This window comes from Struthio camelus, chromosome 12, assembly GCF_040807025.1.
Source record: "Struthio camelus isolate bStrCam1 chromosome 12, bStrCam1.hap1, whole genome shotgun sequence".
In the NCBI taxonomy this organism is placed as follows: domain Eukaryota; kingdom Metazoa; phylum Chordata; class Aves; order Struthioniformes; family Struthionidae; genus Struthio; species Struthio camelus.
In genome coordinates this window covers 3,556,237-3,572,121 of record NC_090953.1, presented here as the reverse complement: position 1 = coordinate 3,572,121, position 15,885 = coordinate 3,556,237, and positions in this window count along the sequence as shown.

The following is a 15,885-nucleotide window of genomic DNA, read 5'->3' as shown; positions in this document are numbered from 1 at the left end:
CATTTAGCCTCCTCAAGAGTGCAGCTAGGCAGATTCCTGGGGGTTTCTATGGACTGGCAACCACAGAACCATTTCTTTTTCCGTGTTGCAAACCAAAATTTCTAGTTTGTGGTACCAAAGTCATTTTCAAAGCACGGTTTAGTTTATTTTAAGTGCATTTTACACATGGGCAAATTGAAGCAAGGCAGACGATAAGCGGCAGATGGTCAGCAACAGAGCCAGAATCTAGAACTTCCCTGTCCCAGGACACAGCTTTAACGGACTTTGTCCCAGGATTGTAAGACTGGACTACTTGTAATTCATGAGGCTTCAAAAAAACCACTACCATTCCCAGTATTTCCTGGCCAAAACTGGCTTCCATAGACAAAACTAACTACCTTAGTTTCTTAAGTGAGCAGTTTGGGGCTTAATCTGGCCATCTTCTTACAATTTTTATTCCTTTTTAACTCACTTGGCTCTACTGTTTGCACAGTTCATTTCTGTTTACATAAGGGGAAAAGGAGGCTCTAGAAGAACCTAACGTCTTTCAGAGAGATAGGACATATCTGTAACCTTGGTAAAAAAATAACTGTAAAGATGAGGATAATGGATAATTATAAACCATGTAACTGACAAAACAACACTCTGCATTTCAGAGGATGAATTGCCTTACTCTCTCCAGTAACCCACTTTACAGTACAGTAATGGATCTACATCTTGAGGGTTATGCAATGAGATGGAGGCTTTGGCAAGCTAGATTCACACTGAAAACTAAGCAGCATTTTTTTTTGTTTTTAATATATGCATATTTTAAAAACTGGAATGTATCCCTTATGATGTAAGGAGACCGTCCCTGCTTGGAATGATTGCATTCTAGTGCAGATTATGAAATAAAGTATTACGCTGCAGCAGTACAGTGGTGCTGACACCCTTCTTTTTGCTGCCTCTAGTCTTTCTGAAAACTTTTTGCACTCCAGGGAAGCTACCGCTTATAAGTTATAAAAGAAGCAATAGAATATCATGCATGTATGCAAAGAGAAAGGAAGTCTCCCACCCTCCTCTAGATAGAGAGCTTACTGAAGCAGCTAAAAACATGGGGGAATGTGGCAAAAACAGGGCCTGATCCAAAGGCCACTGAACTCAGTGGAAGCACTGCAGAGAGTTTCATTAGGCTTCAGTCTCACGTGTGCCATGAACTACAATTCACAAGATGCAAAGAAAGAGTTTTTTGCACATGAGCAAGGATGAAGTCCAATTCCAGTGTTTAGGTATCCCACGTATGTACTTGTACATAAAATGAGCATATTTTTCTACAGCAGGTAGACTTTCTCAGCAAGGGTTTATTGCTAATATTTATGCAGGAGTTTACAGTCTCCAAAGTACAGAAAACCTGGGAAACAAAAAAGAAAAAAAATTTATCCAAAGATGAGATCCAAATGTTTCCAAGCCTTTTCTATAAATAAAAATCTGAGACAAACTCATTATCATTTCACTTTTTAGTGCCGATTTGTTTCCTTAGAATTTCGGTGTTCACCTGAGAATTTAAACTATATATCATAAATTTTTTCCTCAGCAAAGGCTAAAACTATTCGTGAGGTATTGCAGCACTGCAGCAACTATCAAATATCAAATGATGGAAGTGTATTGGACAGGCACTGGTATCAATTGGTGGGAAAACAATGGCCACTGTGCTTTGCTTTGTTGCTATTAGTAGGGGTATTAAGCAAGTAATGCCATACCTCTTCTCCTGTTGCTAGTAGGCAAGTAAATATGTGCAGCTGGAACATACTTCCGGAATGGCTCTTCCCATAGAGCCTGGAAGCTCTGAAACAAGTGTTTGCAGTAGATTTTTGAGAAGGGGAACAACAGAGGGGTTGCTTGAAGAGGGTCCAAGTCCTTATGCACATACCAAAGGCAACCTGTTGACTGGTCCAGCACTAACCTATTTTAAGTATTGCTCTCATCAGTAAAGCAAGGGGAGAAAAGCATCTCTTTGTGGAGTAACATCAGGAAGAAAATTATGCATGCAGATTCTCCAGCAGAAATAACAGCCTCAGGCTGTAAGTGTACACACTGAAATTGCTGTTCTACTACTATTTTCAGCAGCCCTGTATCCTTAGGGATGAGTGTAAGGACTTCACTTTTATCACCACTGTTCGTGCATGCTGTAGGCTCCTTGAAGGTTCAGACTCAAGCTTTTTGACCCATCTAGAGGCGATTTCCATATATAGCCAGATTTTCTCTGAATCAGTCCAATCCATCATCCAGACTCATACCAAGTGATATTATGGTGCTGTGGGCACCTTCTCTCAGAGGAGATATAAACCACTTTGGTCACTAAAGATCTCAGTTCCTTGGTTTTTTTTGCACTTACAAGTATCCTCAAATCACGGCTACACCAAGTAACTCTATTTCACATATCTAAACATTCCACCCAGTTTTCTCTGGCTAAAATACTTACTTAAGGCTCTGAACTCTTGCATAGTCCTGCTATTTAAAGTTTCTGTGTTTTGTTCTAAAGATTACTACATATTATGGGTTAACTGAAGTGTATCTATCAGTTAACTACTCAGGAGTATTATTAGACTTAATTAACGTTTGTAGAACACCACTGAGATCCTCAAGAGAAGCAGCTACAGAAGTGCAAAGCATTATAATTAATTTAAAACTATCTCATTTTTGAGTAATGGGCTAACAACTTGGAACACTTAAGATGAAATTCTTAGAGTAAAACTAATTTACTTGCTCAGACAAAAACATTCTGAAACCTGAGTTCCCATTCACTACTACCACTATATGATGCATTTTGATTTGTATTATCCTTTGATTCAGGCACATAACATGACTTACATATACTGTACAGTGTTTCTTCAATTAAAGAAAACTAAGTTAAAACAAAACAAACCATCACAATAACCAAGCTCATAAACTCAAAAACAACCACCGTTTGCCTCTAATTTATTAAATATTTAAACCATAAAGCCTGTAATTAACATTATGGAATTGCTTCCACATTCATATATAAGGCTTCTCATTTACATAAATAGCCATTATCTGGAAATAAAACAGGATCATTTAAGCTCAGAAGGCTGACAAATCAGATTGACAGCTATCAAGATGCACAAAAGAGATTTGATAGACTCCTTGTTTGAAACTGTTCCGAGATAAGAAATTGTGCTCCCGAACAAGCTCAGACAGGACACCTCTCTGGAAACACAAGCAGTGCTCCATCCAAATGACATCACTGAAAAGAACAGTTATTTTGTATGGTGAGTAAAAAAATTGGGTCACTCTTCTAATTGTCATGGAGTGTTTCCAAGACATTGCATCTGACACATCTGTACTGAAAATCTGACCCAAATTGTAGCTCATGTTCTCACAACATAGCTTTACTGCTTTTCTGAAACCTTAGGAGAGGATTTCAAAGTGCTTTTAATTTTTCTTTCACTTTGTCAGAAAATACAGTGCAAATAAAAGAGAAGGAAGGAAAAAAATGGCACTTCTGTGTTTCATTTGCAGGCTAGATTCATCATTCCTCCAGCATTAGCTGGAGAGTCATGGGTATTTAAAAAAATATGCCCTGTCTGACTAGAAGCTAGGAGCCCTCCTTCCTCTAGATATCAGGCCTTGCTGTCAATGATTTTGTCATCCAAGATCCTCATCTTCCATTATTAGAAGGTTTTTTCCCCCCCTATCTAGAAATATAAACACCAGCTTTACAAAGACTACAGCTGGTTCAGAACATATTCAAAAGCCTTGCAATTGCGCTATTAAGTCAGACCTATGCCTGTCTATCCTATTTCAGCATAAGACACTTCTTTAAAGTGTAAGTGTAAGCCTACCAGAGTAAGGAGATAAGTCACAATCTACCCTAGCCGGACAATTTTCCTACTAATTCCTAAGGAACGGAGGTTGGCTAAAGTACTGAGTCATGAGGATTTAATCTCAATGTAGATATTTTTAGTATCTGTTATTCTATCTTGGGTACTTTTAAAAAAAATCTGTATCAGTGTCCAACTCCTCTCCTAATTATCTGAAATTCTTTTCTTCTGTAGCTGCTGTGGAATGTTCCCTTATTATCTTATTACAACTACTGGCCTTGTTATCTTAGTCTATCCATATATTGCATTGGTCCTAATTATACTGGTCTATCCGTTGGTAAGGTAAGCATATGCTGGGTTAAGATATGAGCAACTGCTCGGAAACAGAGGCAAAACAGAATAACAACATGAAATCTCACTAGTGAGTCACCGTGAATACAGGTCAAATCAAAGCTTCCGCCCTTTTCTGAGCAATCTGAGGATTTGGTGCAGCTTACCCAAAAGAACCTCTGACATCTGCAGACCCCTCTTGCAATCTGAACTCCCTTGACTTTCTACATTTGTATTCCTTTGCCATAATAGCACTGCCAACTCCAACATGAACATTCAGAGGATATAAAGAAATTTCTTAGCAATTAGTCCACAACTTGGAGCTGACAGAAGAGATCAGAGTGAACACAAATGAAAGCACATTGAGGATATAATACTAAACCTGTTTGTTTAACCCAAGCTGCCCCAAGTCACACCAAGCACCTGCTCCATCTCACTTATGTCTCAACAGCAACCTGCTAACAGCAGAAAAGAGAGAGAATGACCATGTCCAGTACGTACCCTTCATACCTGGGGGAGGCACTCAGCTGCTGCAGCGAGGAACTCTACATAATGATGTAGGCAGAGAGAACTGCAGATTAATTAGAGACTGCTTGATCACCTCTTTGAAAAAGTACGGCCAAATGTTGATACAATTGAAGTAATTCATTTAATCAAGTTTGAATTTGACTCATAAAGACAGCACAAAACTGTCTTGATACATGGCAAATTCTTTAAATCATAGTCTGACTTGTAATACCAAAAAAGAATGCTTCTACTATAAGTAATGAGATGGAGGAAGTGTCCTTGGCAAGTCAATTTGTTCCATGCTGCTGATGGTTCCTGTTAGTGACAGGGATTTTTTTTCCAAGGAGGAAACAATAGAAAACAGATGCAAAAGCATTTACCAGAAGGCCAAGGAATGGCAGCTTTTCCAAAGTGTCACGCATGCAGAGTAGAGTCAATTTAAAAGAGAATTAAACTGAATTAATTTTTATTACAATGAAGCCTTGTTAAGCCATTTCATCCATCCTGCTTCCTACTGAGTTAGCCCTCACAGTCTAATTCTAAATACTGATCTCTATTTTCAAATACTTCAGCTAAAGATTGACTGAACTATTCATAGTACTAATATGCTATTTTTTGAATAATTTGGTTACACCCCGGCCAGGAACTCACCCAAAGAATTGGGCTCACCTCCTCCCCATTCCCATACTCGGCTCCCACAAGCTTAATCCTTCTTTTGCCTCTTCCCTTCTTTCAGCTTTGTACCTTTTGTGGTGTATTTGCAGATCCTTCAGGTGATTTCTTTCACTATATATATCAAATCCATCCTTTTACTGCAAATCTGCCCTCCTCGTAAAGCCACTCCTATCTTCATCAACTTTGCTCTTTTCTTGTTTCATGCATTGCATTAACCGTGCTTATCTTGGCTTTGGGGAAAGGAAAGCAACTTAACTTTAGGTCTGCAAGCTTCATATGGAAGATCAGATTCTCAAAGGATTTATATGCCTACTTCCCCTGGAGTCAACGCTGCTGAAGTGGCTATTGCCTTCAAGGATACAGGCCTTAATGCTTATGATCATCAGCTGTAGTAGGACTACTCAGGGAGGGCTGGGTGGGAGGAACCACTGTGCCAGGTATTTGTGTTTTTCAGGTCAATTCCACATGTGTAAATGCCATAGATTTATAGCGCTATCAACATTTTGAATGTGGCAATAATAGTTACCTATGTACCTGCTACAAGCATACAAGCACAGAGCCTGCTGGGAGGGGATGCAATGCATCAGCTGCTAGGATAGTTGCAAAACTGAGCTCGGTGGTGCTCCTTTTCCTTGATAATGCTATATGAAATGTTGCAAACACTAGTGGAGCCACTGCTGCTCTGAAACCTTTCATTTCCCTTAAGGCCATATATAACCATATCTACTAGACTGTCATTTTTGGTCTCCAGTATCAACCCTGTCTGCAGAGCCAGAGTAACCATTCCAAAACTATTCTCCTTTGTTACTGTGAAAACCTCAAAACAAAAACATCTGTGCTAAGATTTACTTGCAGTAAAATTTTTCATTTGTATTTCACAGAGGAAAAAGAATTCTATCTTTTAAGCAATAATCCTAATTTGCCAAGGTCTTGCCTCTAGTGGGTATGCATATCCATCTAAATGCATCACAGTGTAAAAAATCAGTCTAGTTAAACTAGAGCTCTAGTAAAGATAAAATTCTGTATTAACACTTGCATGCATGCAGATTAAAGTTATAATTTACAGTAGCTAATAAGTAATATAAAAAGGACTTAAACCAGCTGAGGTGCACCTATACTACTGAACAAAGAGTGCTCAGTGTAATTGATTTTTAACTTGGCAGTTAAGAGTTTTCTCCTGTAGCATGTTCAAGGCTTTAGAGGAATACACTGGGTTTGGATAGACTGCTCCTTATTTCTTGGTGTATGCAAAACATGAACACACAACTAACACCGTCACTCTGCCCCTAACACAGAGGGACGTGGCTGAAGTAAATGAAAAATTTCACCACAAAAAGGTATCTCAGCAGATGCTTATTCACATTTTTTACCTCCAGACTGCAATTAATATCAAGCAAGTCATTTAACTATTGTTCAGTTGGTGTAACGTAACTGCATTGCATTGACTCCTCTCGACAGCTCTCTCTGTCGAAAGGGCAGGCCAGACTTGAAAGGACTCTACGGAAGGGCCAATGAACAGCAATACATGAATGAGATTTAAGTTAATCTTTACAGAGCTATAGTAGCGGTGCATTTCTTAAATTATTTTGTATACTGTCATTTTCTTGTTGTGAGAGGAGAATGACTAATGCACATACTGAAAAATTCAAGTGAGTTCTTAGAAAGAATAATATTTTGCTTGATCATTCATAACCAAATACGTAAAACACTACTCACTGTATCGCTATTGCGCAGCTTGTATTAGATCTCCATAGTTACATGTGGCATAACAACTACAAAAAATAAATGTCTTTGTAGGGCTGATAAGCAGACAGGAAGTAAGCGAACATCTGCTACCGCTTTAGACGGTTTTGCCTTCAGTGGCTGCTGAAAAGCTTCAGGCTCTGCATTCCTCGTACTTCTTGCTTGGCCTTTGACACTAGCAGCTGTTGAACAGAAGATGTAAAATGTTATACCTAAAGAGAAGGAGGTACACCATTCTCTAAAGGATTATTGGCCTATTTAATGGATTTTTTTTCTTTCCATTTTCTGATCACTGGAAACACAGGATAGCAGACAGTGTAGATGGAGTTATCTCCTGAAGGTCAACCACTTCCTATTTTACAGCTATTTTTTTCTAATGTTATGTTTTCCTTTCCAAAACTGCTTTGTTTTGTTTTGTTTTGTTTTGTTCTGTTTTAGACACCAAAAACAATTGCACCATATACTGAATAGTAATTATAATCATTGTAAGGAAACCATGTGTTTCCCTGAATCGGGGCTGGGGCTTCCAGCCCAGGGAATCTGTCTTGCTGTGGCCTAGCAGCATTTCTATAGCATGGACAGCCAGAGAACAGAGAGTTACACAAAACAAATATAAATCATTTTCCAGCAAACTATTTCTTTGTTTAAAGAAACAACTGTTGAACGTGATGTTTTAAAAATGAACTCAGCCATCCAGTGCAGATTCTCTGCTTGTGTATACGGAGGAAATCTCTGCTCCAGACAGCTCAGCAGTGCTCCACCGACATCATATTATTTGTGTGGAAAACTACTAACAGAGAACAACTGACAGCAAAATGTTTCTTAGAGGATTGAGGCCCACATACTGTAAATGTATCTTCATGTACTTCCTCCGAGATTGTAACTTTCCCTAGGAAATTACAACAGTTGTGATGAAATCGTATTCATCCATATATGGTAGGTTCTCTGGGTCTGACACAATGAAATGAAAATGGGTCTCAGAGTAACAATGGGAAAGATGAAGACACTACTCTAGAGTCATGTAAGTGCAACTGAGAAGAGAATTTTGCCCACAAATTCGACGATGTTCTGTGCTTTGGAATCCTACGCAGTTTTTTGTATGTGCTATTCTTAACTTGCAGATGGATGCTGTTTTGCCAAAAAACAAATGAAATGCAAAGATGACTTCAAACATTTGCAGGAACCATGCTGACACTCAAAATAAAGAAACATCAAATAACTTTCCTAGTGAGATCACGAAAGCAGAAAGACACTGATCAAAGCAAGAAAATACAAGCCTGGTACTCCATCCCTCATATAAGATATTTTTTCATATTTAGGACCAGGAGCTTATCTGGCACAGAGATGTTCAGAGAGTTACAAATATAGTATATGAGGTGGATACTTTGGCAGTATTTAGATAGTTAAATATGGGAAAATCCACAAAGACATTCAGTTTAAACCCTTGACACTGGTGAATGACTGACTCAGGTTATTATTGTTCTTATATAATAATAACAGCAACAGCAACAACAACAACAATAGTAACGTTCATTACGGTAGAGTTCTACCATAACTGTGGGTACACAAACATGGAACAGCAGACTGTATCTGCTCCAAAGAATGTACCCTCCAACAGGTTAAAAAAAAAAAAAAAAGATGAAAAATACGGAGTGAATTCGTACTAGGGGCAAATGCCTTCGTAGTTCTGTGGTTTTGGAAGGGTTTGGTTGTTTTAAGGCAGTAAGAGTAGCCAGGCTTGAAGCTAATCTACATAAAGCAGGAATGACTGCAGTATTTGCATAATCATAATGTTGTTATTTTCTGGATTTCACAAAGAAATGACTTTTTCAACTGTGTTTATATTAGAATAATTAAATAGGTCTTGAACTGTGTGCACATTGCATCTAACCAGCTAAAACTTGAAACGATCTTTAGTAGAACTGCAGAATCAATGCATCTGTTCCCATTAATTCAGTGTCACAGGAAACACATTTGTACCTGTCTGAAGTGTGCGTGTTCCCTGAGAGACTTTCAAATTTCTGCCTGCCTTCCTTCCTTCCCTGTGCCTCCAAACATCAGAAACCAGGGTCAGAAGAGGGGAAAAACGGTCTAGTTCCACAATCAAATTAAACCAGTTTTCAGTTATCCCATATCTTGGATAAGTTACACAAACCCTTGACCAAATCCAAGCCATCTCAAACTCTGCCCCTTCCATTGCTCCCAGTTCCTTGTCTCACCCATGACGATGCAGACCCCCAGGGTACATCTCCGCTTCAGGGCTGAGAAACCTAGGTCAAACTGAGAAGGACCATCTTGCAGTTTGTCAAAACCATAAGCCATTAATTCTGCACAGTGATGGGATAATATTAGTGACTAATCATAATTAATAGTGCATTTTAAACCAACCAGAATCCTTGTTCAAGCCAAGCTCCACGAACTGTGCTGCTCCCCGAACATCTTGTGCATCTTGCTTACTGCACAGCTGGCTAGTGAGAAAAATCTTGTCCCAGAAGGTTTGCTCAAGCACATGAAACACGCTCTTAGCATCCCAGAGGTGTACATACTCACAGAGCTGAGTGTGCAGCCTGTCTGACTGCAGCTTTCCGGAGAAAGCAGCATGAAAGAGGCAATGGGTTATGGGATTAGCCCCCACAGAAGGAGACTCTTGCTCGGAATATCAACACATCTTTTCAGTCTCTCTCATTGTGACTGTATGTGCTTTTATCAGATTTTCAGTTTGCTTCTTAAGCTACAGGACCAGATGGCTCCCATGCATAATGCACTGAATCATGGCAAGGCTTGAGGTATTTGTTATGTATAGCAGCAAACACATGCGCTGGACCAGGTTACACTCTATTTCACAGTGAGCATATGGTGCATGCTGCATATGGATGGTACTACAGCAGGTATCTATATATACCATACAGTCGAAAGATTAGAGCATCTTTTCTTCTTGCAGGTTGTCAGGAAAATGACTGTCACACCTTCAACACAAAGAGCAAGAAACATAGCCAGCAATGTAACACATGGCATAGGACAGATGCTAGGTGCTTCCCATGATGCAAAACGCCTGATGGCAAGGAATCCTGGTGGGCCAAGGACGCAAGGCTGCTGTTCTTCCTCTGATTTCCCCTTGCAGCTGGTGATTAAGCTGGTGCTGACACCTTGCCTGGTGCTATTTGCACAGCCAAGAGCTGTGGGCAGTATTTCTGGCCATGAAGCACCTAGTGAAAAGAGAGCCTCTTTGTCTCCTGCATTTTTTAAATGGAAGACAAACTTGATTTTCTCCTCATTCACTTCCTGTAGAACTGGGGTAAATTCAGGACGTGGCACCCCTGTGAAACCAGACTGAATGACAGGGGAACGCTCAAATGCAACAATCATTGCTTGGCAGAGGGATAAGTCTACGGGGACTTAAAACAGAATGTGATTTGTGCTTCCAGGACAAGACGTAGAAAATCACTTTGTAGTTGCCCCTCACTGATGCATTGAGAATACCTACCTCTGACCAATGAAAGCACAGGAGAAATGAAAAACGCTTTTTATACATCTCTAGAGACAACTGTTTCAGAGAAGTCTAGGTTATCAGGCTAGGATTCAGTGCAAGGAAGAGATTGCAAGGTGATTGGGGGACGTGTGGTTTCCCAAAGAGCCCGACTTGATGTGGTTGGTGTATGCACTCCAGCTTGCACAATGAAGGAGCAGCCAAGCCACTGGTTATTATATAGTTCTGGCTGCGCTCTCAGTATTTTCTGGAATGAGCTATTCTGCAGGCTGCTTCTCTTTGCGTGTATTTGGCCTCCTTGCTGTGCGCGCAGGGGCTGGACACCGAGTGAGTGGGTGCCGCGCTGGCTGCGCAGACCGGCGTGAGCGCTGTCAGGCAGCAGGACGCCTATCGGGGACGGGGACTGGGGCCGGGAACAGCAAAGCTGCTGTCTGCGCAGAGCAGCTCTGATTAGAGATGCACACTGCCACTACCTTAAAGGTCAGCATTGGATGCACTTTAGCAGTCCTATAAATAGGTGCTCAAGGCTGACTAAGGAGAGGATTTGGCTCTGATGGATCTTGTTCAGTGCTCCCAAGGGAGGAAGGCACAGTCTTTTCCTTTTTCTTTTCCAGTCTCTACTCTTGAAATGGTATCTGTGGGAAACATTAGTGGCATTTGCCAAATGAGCTGCCACTATGGGTCAGATGTCCTACCGTGTTGAAAAAAAAAACATACATACATGTTTCTTTGACCTGAAAGCCTGGATCTAGTTCCGCTAAAGAATCAACTAATTCCTCTCTGGCTAAGCTAGGGAACAAAAAAAACCCCCTTGAGCCTAATTACTTTAAAACAGTAGGACACCTAGCGGATTTATAAGGAGTATCTTTGGGATTATTAGCCACATTTTGTCATTTTCGTGGCAAAACAAACTATTAACTTATTTATAAAGGAACTATTGAAACCTCAGAGTTTCTGTTTAATAAATTAATCTCGTTATAGCTGTTACAGCCTCCAGTTTGCCGGAAGAAGTTATTGCACCCTATAAAAAACCAGTGAGTATTGTTTGAATGGCTTGAGAAAAATCATTATGGGGAGTGGGATGGCTCCCAAAGTCCAGGAGCAGGAGGAAGGGTATTCTGCCAGATCAAAGGCATTCCAGTTGTTCTGTCTGACGGCTCTCTAATGATCTTAACGAGCAAAGTTTTACAGTCACAGCCTAGCTCCCAGGAGAATGGAACAGCTTCACAGTAAGCATCACCATGCTGAGCACAACCAGCTAGCTCTGTCAGTTGTTTCAGTAGTGAATGAATTGGCCACCAAAATCAAAATGCCTTCTTCATTCCCCAGGGCTGACTCTTCAAATCCAGTACTGTGATCACACTTGTCTGCCGACACTGTGTTTGCCTGGTAGCGACTCTCCTATTCAATATGCCGACATCAAGTAGATTTTGGCCGTAGGTAGGAAATAGAAGTCAGGGGGCAGGGTCTAGTAAGAGTAAGAAGATTTTGAGCTGTGTCTCAGAAATTATTTCCTGGCCAGCAATTATGGTGGAGCTGCAAGCATTATCTTGCTAATACGTCTCTGGAGGCAGCAGACACAGCCGAGGAGATGCGCGCTGAGTCCAAAATGGAGGCAGGAAACTGATGGCTTCATTTTGACAGTCATCATGAGAAATCCCGAGTCACTGAGCCTGTCGCGTTTGATCCCTGTTCCCAAAGCATGGTGAAAACATGCCTTCCCTTCTGCTTACCAGAATGCCAGTGTAGCACAGAAATGGTTCCAGCAGATTGTTAATCTTTTCTAGGGCTGCTGCCTTCTCTATCTTTCTTCAGATCTTTAGAAAACTAGGATGAGGTTAGGAAAGGCTTTGGAAAGATCCAGATCCAGATCCTTTGTTCTTCCAGCTCCAGAGTTAGGAAGGAAAAGGCTGATTTACAGAAAATGTTTTTGAACATTTCTTGTTATATGAGCTGTAGAAGTAGAAGAAGAATAGACTGTATGCTGGCGTTCAAATAAGTTATCAACAGAAAAATTCTCTCTACTCCATGCATTTTTATTACTCCTACCTCTGGCATGGAACTGTCCGAAAATAGAACCCGTTGTACATCATAGACCCTTTGCTCTGGTCCAGAGCCCTAAAAAGAAAAGTTTGTTATTTCAACGGATGGATTTTATACTTAAGCTTTCTTTTTTCTGATTGACTTATGTCAAGTCGGAGGTAGTGAGTGCTAAAAGCCTGCTTTTCATCTCTAATGTGACTGCTGCATTGGAAAGCTTGAATTATCTCTGCATAATTGCAATGATTCATGGTTTGTTAGAAAATTGGAAAGTATCGATTGGATTTCCCCCTTAGGAAATATTTCTCCTGTGATAGAGTAGGATGGGTTGTGGGGCTTTGCTTTTGTTCTTCCTGCCTTCTGACAGGGGAAGCTGGTGACTCCTTTCACCTGGGAAACAGGAATTTGGGTCAGCAGCCATTCAAGGGCAATCTGAATTATTGTGACTCCTACCCCAAATCATTCCCTGAGCTGCCAATTTCATGGGCTTTGCAAAGCGTGGATGGAGAATACAGAGTCAGAAGATCTGGGACCAGCAGCTCTACTGCTGAACTACTGCCCCTGCCTTATTTCAATTTCTTCTGTTTCCATGTCAAATCCAACCAGTGCTTTCTGCAAAGAGACCCTGACCTTGTTGTGGGAAAGCTAGAACCGCCAAAGATGGGGGCAAAACTCCTCTTACTTTTTTTAGGTGAGGATTCCTCTTAGGGTCGCAAGAGTAGGTGGCAGGAGCAAAGTGGGAGAATGAAGCGAGGGTGCGTGGGGGGAGCCGGACACACAGCGCCTGAGGCAGAGCAGGTCTGCGCTGACAGCCCTAACGCACACACCTGCACATTAAATGTGCTGCTGTGGCAAAATCTGGGGCCTTTTTGGCCACTGGTGTATAATTTCCAGAAAAGTACCATAAATACACAGTTATGAGTGTGTCCTCTGCTTCTTTTCTTTGCTAAATTGAACATCCAAGGTCCAGCTGAGTATCAGTCCTTGTCTCTGCTCCAGTTGCTTGCAACATGCTGCCACCACAAATGGTCTTTTCTAAGCACAACGTGAAGAATTAACAGCCAGTGAAAATTCAGGGTTTGCAATGAACTTAGCGTTCCCACAAGTACAGCACTAACGGCAATTAACGAAGCAGAAATTCCAGCGCTGAACGACTTTCTTCACATTAGAAGCTGCCAGTCCCAGAGCACATAGTCCTCTGCTATTTCAGGCCTGACCTCTGCTTCTTGGCCACATTTCATACGAGCAGGAGGTGTCCCAGGCCATCCCGTAACGCAGCAGCACACTCTAGGAGGGGACACAAAGAAGGAGCAGAACAGCCAAAACAGTCTTTGCTAACAGTGGCATTTCCTGAGGATTTGTACATTCTCACCTGGGCTTTTCATGATCAGGAACAGAATTAACCCAGCACTGACCAGACTATAAGGCTTTTTAATTTCTAGAGCTCCCTGCTAGTCCAATGCTATCCTCATTTACTGCTATCAGTTTACTCCTGTTCAGACACGCAGTTCTTTCTGCTATTTCAGTTTTGCCTGTCTACACCATGAAGAACCTGAATACAAATGAGCAAAAGCATTTAAATGGCTCAGCTAGAAATAACCCCTGTGACTACTCACGTACATGGCAATCTGCTGAAATTTCATATTGCAACACATGATTGGCAATGCCTTGTTTAATTTTGCCAAGTTGTAACTGTACAGCAATGTAGGGGCCGTCACTTTTAGCTCCGCCGGAAGAGCCATTCTCCTTACTTTGTGCCAGTTCCAGACTAGGAACATCTGCAACTTGGTGCAAGAGGAAGTGACTCTTACACATATGAAAAATGCAAATAAAGGGTGTTTCCAGGTTCTCAGCTGACAAACAAAATCCAAAGCACCAAAACGAAACAACTCTTACAGACAGCCAACTAAAAATACTTCAACTGGGCTATTTTAATTTTTTTTTTTAAGTAATAGCATCTTTGAAGGGTGAAACTAGGCCTGGGAAACGTCAGGTTAAAATTAACAGTTTTTTAATGACAAAGTTCAATGGCAGCCTGAAAATAGGATGTGAGATGGAAACTACAGAGCTATAAATACACCACAGCCTCTACACACATCAGAAGCCATTATTAATTTTAAATCCCGTCTTGCTGCATCGAGATAACTTCAGAGAACAGAGCGGCAGGAGCGGCCTAGCATTTTCAGATGCATTTTGAGCGTCCGGGGTTCATCTGGAGAGAAAAAGGGTCAACGCAGAGACCGCACATACTCCCGCAGACCTCGTGGCTGCGCTGCTACCCGCGTGCTGCCTGCTGCTGCGGGGTTTGGTCTTGCAACGCCCGTAGACACCGTTATCCCCGCCTCGCCTGCAGAGCCGGACCGCGGAGCCGCGGAGCCCTCAACACTAAGCGGGTTTCGTGCACGAATGGCGGCGAGAAGCCGGACGTCGCCACGCGCCCCAGGAAGGAAGCCAACGGCGGCCCTGGGCTCCCGCTCCACTTCCGCGCCCCTGGGCGGCCGGACTCTTACCGGGCGACTCGGGCTTCGGCTTCACACCGGGCGTCTTTGTTATCGGCGTTCCTCGCCCAGCAGCTCCCGCCTGGCTGAAGCCGCCGGAAACGTTTTCGAAGCGCAAGGCGCGCGCCACGGTTCGCTCTCGTTGCAGCCGACAGTCGGTGCCGGGCCGGGTCGCGGCGGGCGCCCCAGGGTTGACGCCCAGCGGGCGGCAACGGTAACGCCGCCACTGGTTGTAGCGATGGCTAACTCACAGCTCCTGCTGACGGCAAGCCGGTGGGAAAAGAATGAGTTTTCAGGGTTTCGGTTTAATCGTCTGGACATGAGGGCTATTTTTATCTTTCGCTATTTAGGCCTCCGGCGCGCGCCGCGGGAGCCAACGGGCAGGACCAGGCGAGGCCTTGGCCAGCGGACCCGGAGGACGACCAAAACGCGGCCGGTCGGTCTCTGAGCCGGCCTCTCCGCTCGTTTCCAGAAGAAACCCAGCTTTCAGCAGCTCCTGCGGCGCGGCGGCCCCGTTTCCCGCCTCGGGGCGGCCTCGCAGCCTCCCGCAGGCCCCGACGCCATTTTTGCTTCTCCCTCACGGCCCCGGCGCCATTTTTGTCTCTCTCTCACGGCGGGAGCGTGGCAAACCTGAGCCGCTTGGAGGCGAATACCTCCGCCCCGGGCTGGGATGCACCTCGTTAACTCAGAGTTCATTGACGTGTCGTTACGTGCCCCCAGATTGCGGGGCTGCTGACCGCTCTGTGAGCCGTGGTGGGTTTACCTCCGATCCGCCTTGGTCTCGGCACAGTTGGAGACAGCTCTG